Source organism: Capsicum annuum, unplaced genomic scaffold, assembly GCF_002878395.1.
Source record: "Capsicum annuum cultivar UCD-10X-F1 unplaced genomic scaffold, UCD10Xv1.1 ctg5076, whole genome shotgun sequence".
NCBI lineage: Eukaryota > Viridiplantae > Streptophyta > Magnoliopsida > Solanales > Solanaceae > Capsicum > Capsicum annuum.
The window spans coordinates 18383-32500 of record NW_025858651.1 but is presented as its reverse complement, the minus strand read 5'-3'; the positions used below and the strand labels follow the sequence as shown (position 1 = coordinate 32500).

Here is a 14118-nt window from a genome sequence, read left to right as displayed (position 1 = left end):
AGAGGTGAGGTTATTACTGCCTATAGGATAATTTACCTCAACTTCTACCACAATTTCAAGAATAAGTCGATGAGCTCATTAAGCTAGCATCAACTCCTAGTGGCCCAGGATTTGATTTGTTAGATTTCAGGTTCCAATAGGATGAAGATATAATTTATTATGTTAGAAGGAAGAGGTCATATCTACACAGCAAGAGCTGGACCAAGGCAAAGAGAATCCTTACAGTCATGAATGTGGACAAAAACATTTCATGGCTCTTGAGATACTGCTCGAGGATGAAAAGATGAAGGTGTATGACTGCAACTTACCTATCTTCGACGAGGCCCTTTTTTTACCCACATGCCACCACTATTAGAGTTGTTCCCCAATTATTTAAGCCAGAGTAAGCTGATAGATTATTTACTAGAAAAAGTGTTGATGAAGCAAACATGGGATTTTAAAGGTCGAAACAAGGACATGAACCTTTCAAAAAATGAAACCAGTGCCACGTGTTGGTCATACGTTCTTGCACACATCTAATGTTTGCTGACCAGCATAAAAATGGCTGAGCCAATAACATTTTTGTGTGACAACAATGCAGAAAACATTCAAGAGGTCTAGACTTATAGGGGTACTAGCTAAACGCTTGGAGCCTGTGAAAAAAGAAGAAGATGTAAAAATACAAACACCATACAAATTTTTTATTTCAACTAATATGTTGTGGAAATTTTTCATATTTGATTAAAATTGAATTTTTTATAATGCAACAGATTGTCTAACTATTCGAACAGATAGTTTATCTTTTATAATAGATAGTTTATTTGTTGTGATAGGTTGGTTATCTGTTGTATTATGCAGATATTTATATCTAAGTCTATCTATTGTAACAGTGGAAAGACCTGTTTGATAATTTTCAATAGATGGCCTACATGTTGTAACATATGTCTAAATTTGTTTGATATTTTCCAACAAATATGTCATTTGTTGCAATAGATACCTTATCTGTAACAATATTTGAATCTAGTTTTTATTTCCTTTAATAAGTTCAAATCTAAGGGTAAATAAATCGTAGTCTTTAGAAATTACATGGAATAAATCAACAAATAAATTAATTGTAAAAAAATTGTTATAGGTACCAATCTCAACAAATAAATCAACAATTTAAGTTTTGATGCCAACAATTTCCTAAGAAGAGGCGAGGTTACTACTTTGAAAAACTTAGGCTATAAAGATCTACTCAATATGCACAAGTTGTTCTTCATCTGGTTTTGTAGAATTTGACTTTGGTCATCATGGATCTTTAATGTCACTTGCATAAGGTTTCTGCACTTTCACTTTTCCGTATTTCCATAAAAGAATAGCATATTGTCAATATTGTTTAGTAGTAGCTTCTACTATGACATCCTCGTGGAAAGCCAGAATTATCAATCCTAATTACAGAGATACAAGAAAATGAAAAAGGATAACTCATTTGTTTTAGCAAATCAAACAGGTCTTCCTTCTATTTTAAATTATACCAAACAGATTATCTATCTGTTGCAATATTTATCATAATAAAAGAAATATTTACCATAAAAGTCCATAAAAAGCCATATAAATTTGACTGTCTTTGACATTAATGGAGTCAACAAATATTTAACAGTCATTTTGAAGCTTTCATAACCCCAAGGATAGTTGTTAAATGCATAAAGATCCTTAGGGAGTTTCATTAAACCAAGCGGTATGTTGTTGTTAGCGACTCTCGCTCAAAGAATATTATGTACAAATCAAACCAAGCACAATGATTTGTTTTTCTCCTTTGAAAGTCTTTTACCATTCAACGCTTCTATCATATTTTTGATTTTGAAGCTTGGACCAACAAGGGACATCACACCATCACCATTACTTGAATTTCCTTTTCCATTTTTGGTATGCATGGTGCTTTTTTGGAGTTAGAATAGGTATAACTCGAGAAAAAGGTGGATAATGTTTTAGTCCAGTAACTATGGCAAACTCCTTGCATCCAAAACAAACAAGCATGCTACAGTAATTTATCCACACCTCATCCATCTTATCTTTATTTTCACATATAAACCTATGCTTGAGAAGATCATATACCACTTTTATTTGAAAATGAGAATTGTTGACCTCTGGAAAGTCAAGATATTGCCCAAAGCAGCTTTCCTTGAAATAAGCATCCAATTTTTGTTTTTGAAGTATTTTTTAGAAGACATCGAAAGATCTTCCGATGGCTAACTTGACAATGAAATCACCAGTTAAATCGGTGGCACTATTGCACTGTATTCTCACAGAATAAGTATCAAGGCTGAAGGGTTTGATCAACTCTTTAGTATAAGGGATATTAGCATTTTGGATCATCACGCTTGAAATATTCCTCATCCCCATATTCATTATCTTCTTCTTCTGATTGTGATATCACTTGTAAAGCAAGCTCATAGAGTGGTAGATGTAGCCTAGTTGCTTCACTTGTTCCTTTACTTGGACTTTATTTGATTTCTTTTATTTTGGGAGCCATAATACCTAAAAATAACAAGAAATAAAAAATATTATAATTGATTAATGCATCGTTAAAAAAGGATAATAGTAAATCTAATATGTATAATAATAAACTAACAGTTTCAAAAGATCACACATCTGTTGCACCAGGTATAAATCTCTTGCAACAAATAAATAATCTTTTGGAACGGATGAGAAATATATTGGAAATAATAAATACAAATCACTCATCTATTGAAACAGATGTCTGGTTTGTGCAACAGATCAAACATCTATTGCAACATATGGGTGATCTGTTGGAACTGGTATCAACTATCAATATTGTTTAGATTTCTTCCAATAAAAAGGTCGTCTATCATAATAGATGAATGATCTGTTGGAAAAAATCAAGTCCTGGACAAGTCGTCCTATTGGAATAGTTGATAGGATTTTATCCAATAGATGGTTCATCAGTTGCATCATATTATTAATCCAATGATAAATCTATTGCATCAGATGGTTAATCTGCTGCATTAGATTTTTAATCCGTTGGTTCCTCTATTGCATCAGATGGTAAATGTGTTACATCAGATGGTTAATCTGTTGCATCATATGGTTAATTTATTGTATTAGATTTTTAATCTGGTGGTTCCTCTGTTTCATCAGATGGAAAATCTGTTGCATCAGATGGTTAATATGTTTTATTAGATTTTTAATCTAGTGGTTTCTTTGTTGCATTAGATGGTAAATCTGTTGCATCAGATGGTTAATCTGTTGCATTAAATGGTTAATCTGTTGCATCAGATGTTTAATTTGTTATATTAGATTTTTAATTTGATGGTTCCTCTATTTTATCAGATGGTAAATCTATTGTATCAGATGATTAATATGTTGCATTATATTTTTAATCTGATAGTTCCTCTATTGCATCATATGGTAAATTTATTGCATCATATAGTTAATCTATTTCATCATATATTAATATGAAGTTTCCTCTATTGCATTAGATGGTAAATCTCTAGTATCAGATGGTTAATATGTTGAAATAGATTTTTAATCTGATGGTTCCTCTGTTGTATCAGATGGTAAATCTGTAGCATTAGATAGTTAATATGTCATATTATATGGTTAATATGCTACATCACATGGTTAATATGTTGTATCAGATGGTTAATATGTTGCATCATATGGTTAATCTATTGCATCAGATGGTTAATCTATTGCAGAAAAAATAGTAGCAAGATTTTGTTCAATAGAATAACAACAATATCACTATGTAGTATCACACACACCATTTTACCAAGAACAAGAATAAATCAACCCAACAACAGGTGCAACATCAAAAACACCAACATTTTTGTTTTGTTTATACAAACACAAACAATAAAAATCAAACTTCAAAAAGTGCAAAAAACATCAAAAAAATCAAATTTCACTTTGAAAATAGAAGAGAAGATATACCAGAAATTAGGGTTTTCTTCAGATAGCATTTCAAATTAGAGAAACAAATATTGAAATTGTTAATCAATACTAGAAGAGAAAATAACTCAAGTTTCTTTTTTTTCTTCAAGACTAAAAAGCCATAATTTTTATACCTGTGAAATAAGAAAATGGATGATTAAGAACTCAAAACTGTTGTGATCGGAGAATAAGGCGGTCACGTCGATTGACGATTAAAGGTCGAAAAGAAATTCGAAGCCCAACTATTTTTCATCGGAGGTTGAAGTCACCGGGGATTAAGGGAGAAATTTGTAGAACTGTTGGTTGGGATAAGTTGAGAGAAACTGTCGAGAGAGAGGGGAAAGATGGTTGATTTGGCGAGGAGAGGGGTGTAGGTTGATTTGTATTTTTGAAAAGATTAGAAAGTTTTTAAAATATTAATCAAGTTCACAATTACCTTAATCAATTTTTCAAATTATATTTGACCCGTTAAGTTGGTCAATGTCATCAATAAAAAGTTCATTCAAGACTTAAATGACACCTTTCCTTCAATTTTCTCGTGTGTCTTGCTAATTTAAGTCTTGCTACTTATTAGTGAGTGAGACCCTTGTAAAGTAGTGAAGGACTCCGACACTCAGCCATTGCTATTTTGATCTCATAAACTTTTTAAAATATAATATAATGAGGGACGTCCCTTGCTATATTAAAATTTTTATATAATATAAATTTATAATTTAGTGAGGGGTGACCCTTGCTATATTAAAATAATATATAATATTAATTTATTATTTGGTGAGGGACTTCTCTTTGTATATTAAAAATATATATAATATTAATTTATTATTTAGAGATGGACGTCTCCTACTATGTGAAAATTAATAAAAATTATAAATTTAAATATATTGAGTCATATAAAGAAATAATTTGATTTTTTAGTATTTTGAAGGATATCCCTCCCTATGACCATGGCTAATATGGTATTTCTTTTAATATTTTACTGGAACAAAATTAAATATTTCAACAGAATATTAATGTACAACCAATAACAACTAGCAAAACAATAAGAAAATGCTTTTGAAACAATTCAAACATTAAAATTAAGCAACCAATCTTCATACATATTTATCAAACTTAAACAATATGAAAATAAGTATAAAAAGTATACAAACAAGTAGCAAAACAAATTCTTTCAAAAACTACAAACTAACAGCATCCCAAACCAAAATAACACCACCACCTAATACTCCATTTCATCTTCTCCATCATCCTCATCCTCTTCACCATCACCATCAAAGCTAGAGGGCGGAGAACAAAGAAGCTTGATTAATGTATTTACTTGATCCTTGAGTTCTTGGGCGTCTGGCTCAAGTGTTGTCCTATGTCTACTTAAAAATGTGGCTCTTTTGGCTTAGAACTCTATGAGTAGTCTGTCTATTTCAAATTTATTATATGGTGGATTCAAATAAATAATATAAATTCATTTGAAAGGCTAAAGTTGTAGGTAAATATCTAAAATGGGAATGAAATTTTATGTAATACCCCGTACTTCTACCTATCTTGAAATCGTCCCAAGAATGTTAGAAAATTACCTTTAAAGATAAATTTATTTGTGTACACGTGGAATTTTTTGAGATTTTTACTTTTTGTTGAGTGGGAAATTGAATTAGCTTTCCAATGATACATATTTTGTCCAAATCCAGTATCGAAGTAAAAAGTTATGGACATTTTACCGAGAGCTGTCAGAACTGCCCAAGTGCGACGGGCAGGTCGATGGACCATCGATCTAGCAACAGACCGTCGTAACTAAGGCATTAAGTCAGTATTCTAGCTAACGTGAAATGGACAGGTTGACGGACCGTTGAATTTACAAGTTGAATGATGTATCCATGATTATTACATATGTTAATGATTGTATAACCAAGGTATGCTCTCCATGTGTTTGATTAAATGCCTATGTGAAAGAAAAGTGTCATACTAGTATGATAATATGAAATCCCCAATCATGTACAAGTTTATGCATGTCAAATATTTGATGAAATGTCTTAGTCAATGAATTATGGATACATGTGTAACCTTTGCGATTCTTTAGAACTTCTATTTCATGAAATCTCCAACTTATTGTATTATAGATTGTCATTAGGTCATGTATTCAAGAAAGTCATGCTTTATCAGTTTCCTCCTATCGAGTCCTGGGGGTATTTGTACCCAAAAATTTATCTATGTGCCTAGAATCAGTGTCGTATTTTCAAGATACTCTCAGTTGAACCATGTTCATAGAAATTCAGTCAGTCATGTGACTCAGAAAAACTCAGTAAACTCGGTAATCTCAGAAATCCATTAATCTCTGTAGTGTTCCGTTAGTCAACGAAACTCAGTTAACTCAGTCTAGTCAGTTAAGTTAATCATGTTCAGTGTCTATTCAGATGAGAGTAGAAATTAGTATCAAGCGAACCCAAGGATGGGAACCCACAGTTATATGAGGGTGTGATTCTTAGATGCGATCCTTACGATCCAAAACTACGTAGCCAGCATAGGTTGAGACATCATAGCCTATTATATAAGGGTAGATGAGGTCTCTTAACCTATTATCTGAGGGTTCCCTCAATTTTCATGAGAGTTACCTGTTATATGAGGGTTGCTTATAGATTTTCCCTAATTATGGTACGGTATTGACACCCTTCCAATTAGGGTTACAAATTGGACCCCAACTCAGCTATATTGCATTATTTGGGGCATATCATTTAGATGAATACTTCCCACAGTTTCAGTATAGAATCAGGACTATCAGATACAGTCATTCAGTCTCAGTAATAGAACTTAGATAGTTCTACAGGATTTAGGACTATCAGATACAGTCAACTCAGAATAGTATGGAACTCAGCTAGTTCTATCAGAACCTAGTTAGTAAGATACAATCGCTCAGTATAAGTTATTTCAGTTATACAGATATCAGTTTCTCATGTTATCAGTACTCAGACTCAGTAATCATGTTATCATGAATTCAGTTATAGTTATTATGTAGTCATGCATGTATTCTCACATTCATGTTATGCAAGCAGTTAGTATAGTTCATGCATGTGAACCATTTTGCATTTAGCCTACATCACATGCATACCAGTACATTCAAACATACTGGCGCATTTGCGCTACGGTGCTTTATACCATAGGTTCAGAAGCACGAGCTTCAGAGCATCAGTAGCATTCCAGTCATAACAGTCAGAGTTAACTGTGAGTCCTCATACTTCGAGGACATGACCATTACTTTATTATCTCATTAATTAATTTATAAGTTGGAGTTAGTTGGGGACATGTCCCATCAACTCCTTATTCAGACAGTTCAATCAGTTAGAGACTTTTCAGACTATAGTATGTTAGGACAGTTTATTTCAGTTGTTTTAGGTATTTTATACCCCATCCAGATGTTATAGTTCATCATCTATGATGTTACATTTTTGAACCTTACATCCTTTATTTCCACATTTATACAGTATATTATGTAGTGTTCAGGTACAGATATCAATCATAAGTTAGATTGTTGTCCTTCGGGGTCATGAGCACCATGTAGTATTTTGGGTACCAGATTCGGGGCGTTACATTTTACTAATCCCTCCATTTTAAAAAGAATGACCTACTTTCCTTTTTAATCCGTTTAAAAAAGAATGACCCATTTTCTTTTTTGATAATATTTTAATTTCAAATTATCACATAACATGTTTATGGCCACAAGATTAAAGGGTATTTTGCCGCATTTGATACAACTTTTATTTAAGACTACAAAATTTAAAAGTCTTCATTATTTTCTTAAACTTTCTATCAACTCAAAATAGGTCATTTTCTGAGAAGGAGGGAGCAATACATTTCAATTAAGACTTGTATTGTTTAAATACCTATAATATTGTTTGATTGTGCCATTCCATTTTGACATAAAGAAAAATTATTTTTCAATAAGCAAAAATATCTAATAAATTAGACTGACATGATTACTTTGGAGTTTGCTGAGAATAGTCTATTTTTATAAAATTTTATTAGTAGTAGAGACTTAGAGAAGAGAACCATTACACCTCCATATTTTCTCTGTATACAAATATTGTTAGCTTCCATTTTCCACAAAAACAACATGGACAACAACAACAACACTCACCAATCTCTAGCTGAAGCTTCGACCGCTGCTGCTACTGTTGCTGCTATAGCTCCGTCAGGCGCATATCCACCACAGAGACCCTACGACCATGTCCTTCAACAACAGCTAAAAATGTTGTGGAATTACGAACGGCAAGAAATTGAACAAGATACCGACTTAAAAAACCACCAGATTTCCCTCACTCGTATTAAAAATATAATGAAAGCTGATAAAGATGTTCGTATGATTTTAGCTGAAACTCATGCTCTTTTAGCTAAAGCCTTTGAGATTTTTATTCAATAGCTCACTCTTAGTTCATGGCTTCACGCTGAGGATAATAAGCATAGAACGTTATAGAAGAATGATATTTTTTCAGCGATCAGTCGTACTGATACTTTCAATTTCCTTGTTGACATAATTCCCAGAGACGAAGTTAATAATGAGGGAGTTGGGCTTGGGTTAGCGCCGGGTGGTGTGCCATATTATTACCCTCTGTTGGGCCAGCTAGCTCCGGGTGGGGTAATACTTGGTAGGCCTGCTGTTCCCGGTACTGTTCCTGGTGTTGTTCCTGATGTTGATCCATCAATGTATGTGCCTCATATGTCATTACAGGTATGGTAATCTATGTGGAAGACATCAGAGGATCATTCGTATCCTAGAGGTGGTAAAAGTAGCAGTGGACAGGCTACTGATGATGGCCAAATGTAAGTTTGCAACTTTCAGATCTGAGTAAGCTAAGTCTGAAAATTATTTTTGGGAATGAAAATGCTTATTCTGTAAACTGGAAGAGGGTGATTTTGTTATTTACTTTATTTCTTCATTAGTAGTAGAGTCAATTACATTAGCTTTTCTTATTAAAATTGGGGTTACTAAGTGTTGGAATGAAATCTGCTCAAATTGAATGAAACGGAAATTGGTTGAATCATTTATTACTTATTTACACATAAAGAAAAGAGATTTCATGTGCTTTGGTGAGTAATTAGGAGGTAAATATGTGTGCCAAACTCTTCAGAGGACCGAGTAGGGAAAAAGTAATGACATGATGAAGTACAAAACTGGCAAAAGAATGAACATTTTTAATCTATAGGCGTATCTGCAATGAACACCAAGGTTGATGTTGTCTCAAAATTGTCTTTCGATTCTAATAATTTTATCTGTTTTCTGATTGTAGTTTCTCTATGTATCTTATTTAATTTTGCATGGCAACAAATATAACGTTTTGGGTAACCATTAAACCTTAGTACTAAATTTCTTTTGCTGCAGTTAAAAGATCTCATTTGCTACTGGTTTGGAGGCTTTAACAGCAGAAGTGAAACAAGAAATTTTGGAAGAGAATGTAATTTCTTTGTCAATTGTAAATCCACCTTATTGCTGCTGTCTATGTACTGGTTTAACGACTTGAATTTGTGTTTAAATAAAACTCGAGTATTTTGTGTAATCTTGGATTTCAGTCGATATAATTCTTTTATGGTTACTAACTTCCAATGCCATATGCTGATATAGCTATATTCAGATATAGCTGTTTCTGGTTCCTAACTACTTTTTCTCTTTCGGAACTAATAATTCTTGATTAGTGTTTGTAGTTTTGTTGTTTTCGTGCAATGTCGTGAAGATAACAAAAGCTGGTGTATACCTGCATATGTCAATTTTTTTGTTTTTTCTAATCAGTTCGATTATATGACTTATTTGTCATAATGATGGACACTCAAAGAACCTGAAAATGAGGAGGTCTCTAGCTAACACTCGGTGTCCGATATTTAGGGCTTAGCTTACTAATCTCATGTTGTTTACTTTCCATCCATTTCCGAAACATCCACCCGTTTCTGTAGGGTTATGGCTCCGGGTGGGGCTTGGAACTTATTAAATGCATGGTCGCAGTGAATATTCACTCATCGTCGATGGGGACCCTCTAATCGCTCTTCTACCATGCAACCATCTTGCCGTGGTAGATGTTTTTTACAAATTAGGCTTAGAAATGGTAACATACAATAGCCTGTGCACTGTACTCGATGTGTCCGACCATCTGTTGGAATACCACGTCTCCGGCATTTTGACTTGTGTCAATGGAACCTCTAGCTTCTAGGATTTTTATGATTTGGGAGGTTTTGGAAGATAAAAGATTTTGGAAGGAAAGATGATTTTGGAGGATTTGGAAGTGTATAGTTGGGTAGTATCTAAGATTTTGGAGGATTTGGAAGGTTAATCTAAGTTTAGTAATTAACTATTTCCAAATGTGGGATTGCAACTGTATTTTTGTTTGCTTATAGCATTTTAACATAGTATTGAGGCTGAGTCAAGGCCAAAGATCAGGGAGAAAGGCCTATTTGATGGACAACGGGTGAATATTCCTACACCATTCCTTGGTCCCAAGGAACGGAAGAGGCTAGCTTAGCCAAAAGATGGTTATTGGTTCAAGAACGTTAGCTGTCCCTGCTTTTTCAGTGTAAGAAGGGGTAAAGAAAATGCCCCAGACACTGTTCGAATACCAAGTGATACAACACTGAAGTTACCTATTCCATACTCCCAGGAAGAGCTCAAACAACTGTGAGCAATCTCCGGCCTGGAAAATGCAGCGAACTCTTGAAACTAGGACTTTGTTCACCTTTCATTTTGTTTGTACCTTCTTGGCTTAGGCTTCCAACTAAAGAACATGGCCTTGCCTCCTTGTATCAATCAGAAGCTAAGCACTTGAAAAGTGTGGTAAGAAAGATTTCTCCTATCAGTGCAACAGTCCACCAATAGCTGAAAAGAGGGTTGCCATACCTACAAGAGTCGTCTAGTTCTTACGGAAGCTCTTTCTTACCAGTCAATCAAGTAATATAAGAACTATATCTTACCTTATAGCCCTGTGCGATGGGTTGTTTTTGAAATTAATTTTGTAGACACTACAAAGTATTACGTAGATAAGGAGTAGATGAATGAGGGGCTATGTTTAATATTGTTGAATTTGCACCATACTATCTTTATTTACTGATTGAGAAATCGTTCATTGGTTGAGTTTCTTATCAGTCATATGCATATATCAGGTGTTTGGTCATCACATCAGAATAGATTATTGTTATGATCGGAAAAAATAAGAAATACCACAAAGCAAAAGAAAACAAGAAGAACACATACAGATTTACATGGAAACCCTTGTGGAAAAACCACGAGCAGAGGAGGAGGATTTTCACTATAATGGATAGGAGTACAATAAGGAGACGAAAGTCTTAATGACGTGTTTTATGTGTTACGTCCAAAATGACCTACTAAATGAACTTATAAAATAAGCGCGTACAAATAAGTCCTAAGCCCAAATCAAAAAATCTACAAGAAATCACAAACATAGGTCGCATCACAAAATTTTCAGGGCCGGATCAATAAAATTTGGGTCACAAACTCTAACAATCTTCACTTTGACATGAATTCTAATTCCAAATTCAAATCCGTTTCAAGAAAACTCTTTACCTCTTCCATAAAAGACCTTAAGGGCACATCTTAACTGCTGACACCAACTAAGTCCAAGCAATGCTCAAACTTAGCACTTGGTAGTGTCTTGTCATCATATCAACAGGGTTATAGTAGGTACTAAGCTTGCTTAGTACAATATTACCACGAGCAATAATTTCACGCATAAAATAATACCAAACATCGATGTACTTTGTCATCTCGTGAAACATCTAATCTTTTGTAAGGAAGATAGCACTCTAACTGTTGCAAAAGATTGTAGGAATCTGTAAGTCTTTGCTAAGTTCACTAAAAAGACCCTTCAACCAAATAGCTTCCTTGCAAGCCTCTGTAATAGCCATGTACTTTGCCTCAGTAGTTTATAAAGCAACTACAGTATGTAAAGTAGCTTTCCAAATGATAATACAACCATCAACAGTGAAAACATATCCTGTAAGGGACCTCCTTTTATCAAGGTCTTTTGCAGAATCAATTTACCTGATCACTCCATCTCTATTTCTCCCAAACTGCAAACAAACATCAGTAGATCTAAGCAAGTGTCTGAAAATCCACGGAACTACTTTCCAAGATTTTCCATGTATATGCTAACTGCACTGATTGCATATGAAAAATTTGGTCAGGAACACACCATCGCGTACATAAAAGACGTAACTGTACTAGAGTATGGATCTCGATACATATAGTCACGCTCATTATCTGTCATTTAAGATAACGTGGTTGAGAGTTTGAAATGAGTTGCCAATGGAGTACTAACAGTTTTGGCATTTTGCATATTGAACCTGTGAAGCACTTTCTTAATATACCTTTTTTGAGTCAAGTGTAACTTACGCTTCTCTCTATCCCTCAGACTTTCCATGCCAAGGATCTTCTTTGCTGCTCCTAGATCCTTCATATCAAACTTATTACTGAGTTGGGCTTTGAATTTTATTATCTCTATCATATCCTTTGTTTCAATCAACATATCATCAGCATACAAGAGAAGATACACAAACGAACCATCACTTACCTCCTTGAAATATAAACAGCTATCATAACTACTATTCCAAAACATATGAGAAGTCATAAAAGAGTCAAACCTCTTATACCACTGTCTGGGCGACTGTTTTAAGCCATAAAAGGTGTAACACCCCGAGTTAATACCCCAGATGCTACATGGTGCTAATGATCCTGAAGGACCACCAGCAACCCCATAATGGTACCTGCTGTGAGCACTGTATAATATTCTATTCACACTATGATAACAATATAACTAAAATAAATGCGAAAGGTAGGCTAAATTCGTCAGTAGGTTCATTACTGAAAACACATATTGAAAACTGGAAAACTGAATACTGAAACAACTGTTTGAAAATACTTTAGTTTGAAAGCCTCTAACTGTCTAGGTTATAGAGTTGATGGAACAAGCCCCCAACTAACTCCGGCTACCGAAAACTGTATTGAAATACTAAAATAATACTCTGTCCTCAAACTATGAGGACTCACCACTAAGTTTTCTACTGATGGACTGGGCTTCTAAGTATGGTTAGGAGCCCATGAATCTAGACCTAGATATAAGACTTCATAGCTCAAAATAAAGGTATGCGTTAGTACTTTGAATGTACTGGTATGCTAAGTAAGGTAGGCTAATATGCATGGGTTCATATGCATGAATAATAACTGACCGAGTAACATGAACATAACTGAATGGGGGAAAACATGCATGATTACATAAACTGTAACTGAGATAATATTAACACTAAGTACTAAGCTCTTAATTACTAATTTACTGATATCTGAGTGTATTGAAACTGTATAACTGATAATTGAGTGACTGTATCTTATAGTCATGGTTCTATAGAACTGATGTGAGTTCTATACTAAAATCAGATACTATATCTAATAGTCATAAATCTATAGAACTGATCTAAGTTCTTATACTGAGCTGGGTGACTGTATCTGACAATCTTGATTCTGTAGAACTGAACTGAGCTCTATATTGAGACTGAAACTGAAACCAAAATTGTGGGAGGTAATCATCTAACTAATATGCCTCAAATCTGAAATGACAGGGTCCAAACTATAACCCCAGTTAGAAGGGTGCTAATACCATGCCACATGTACTAACATTGAAAATACTAGGATGCCAAGCCTAACTGATGGGTGCCACCTAGGTGGAGCCAATCCTAATCTAATGGGTGACCCCTGGGAGGTAGTTAAGACTAATTTGATGGGTTACTCCTTATCCTACGGTGGCTACACAGTGCTGGAGTTCATGGATTTGCTCCTAACAACTCTTCCTATCTAACGGGAAAGCCACCATCCCTACTGTCGCTCGGTACTGAATCCTACTCCTGACTAAATAGATACTGAACTGATTCTTAGACTGCACTATACTTGATTGACTTGTTACTGATTGGACCATCTGACTGAGCTAAGTTTACTGGATTTCGTTGACTGACGGAATATTACTGAGGTTACTGAGGTATAAAATTAATACAGAACTGAGATTGTGACTGATTACTAAGTACTACTTTTCTTGACACTATTGAGACTGTTCTATAACTATTGTAGGTTTAAATCAACAGCTATGTTTTTGGGTATTAAATACCCCCAGGACTCGATAGCTTGAAAAGTAAACATGGTCTTATATTAGAGGCATAATAATACTTTTTTTTAAC

At 34.2% G+C, this 14118-nt stretch overlaps 1 pseudogene; it reads left to right on the top strand.

Moving 5' to 3' along the window:
• Nucleotides 1–7850: 7850 nt before the first annotated feature.
• Nucleotides 7851–8822, top strand: LOC124892798 (annotated as a pseudogene).
• The last annotated feature ends 5296 nt before the right edge of the window (nucleotides 8823–14118 follow it).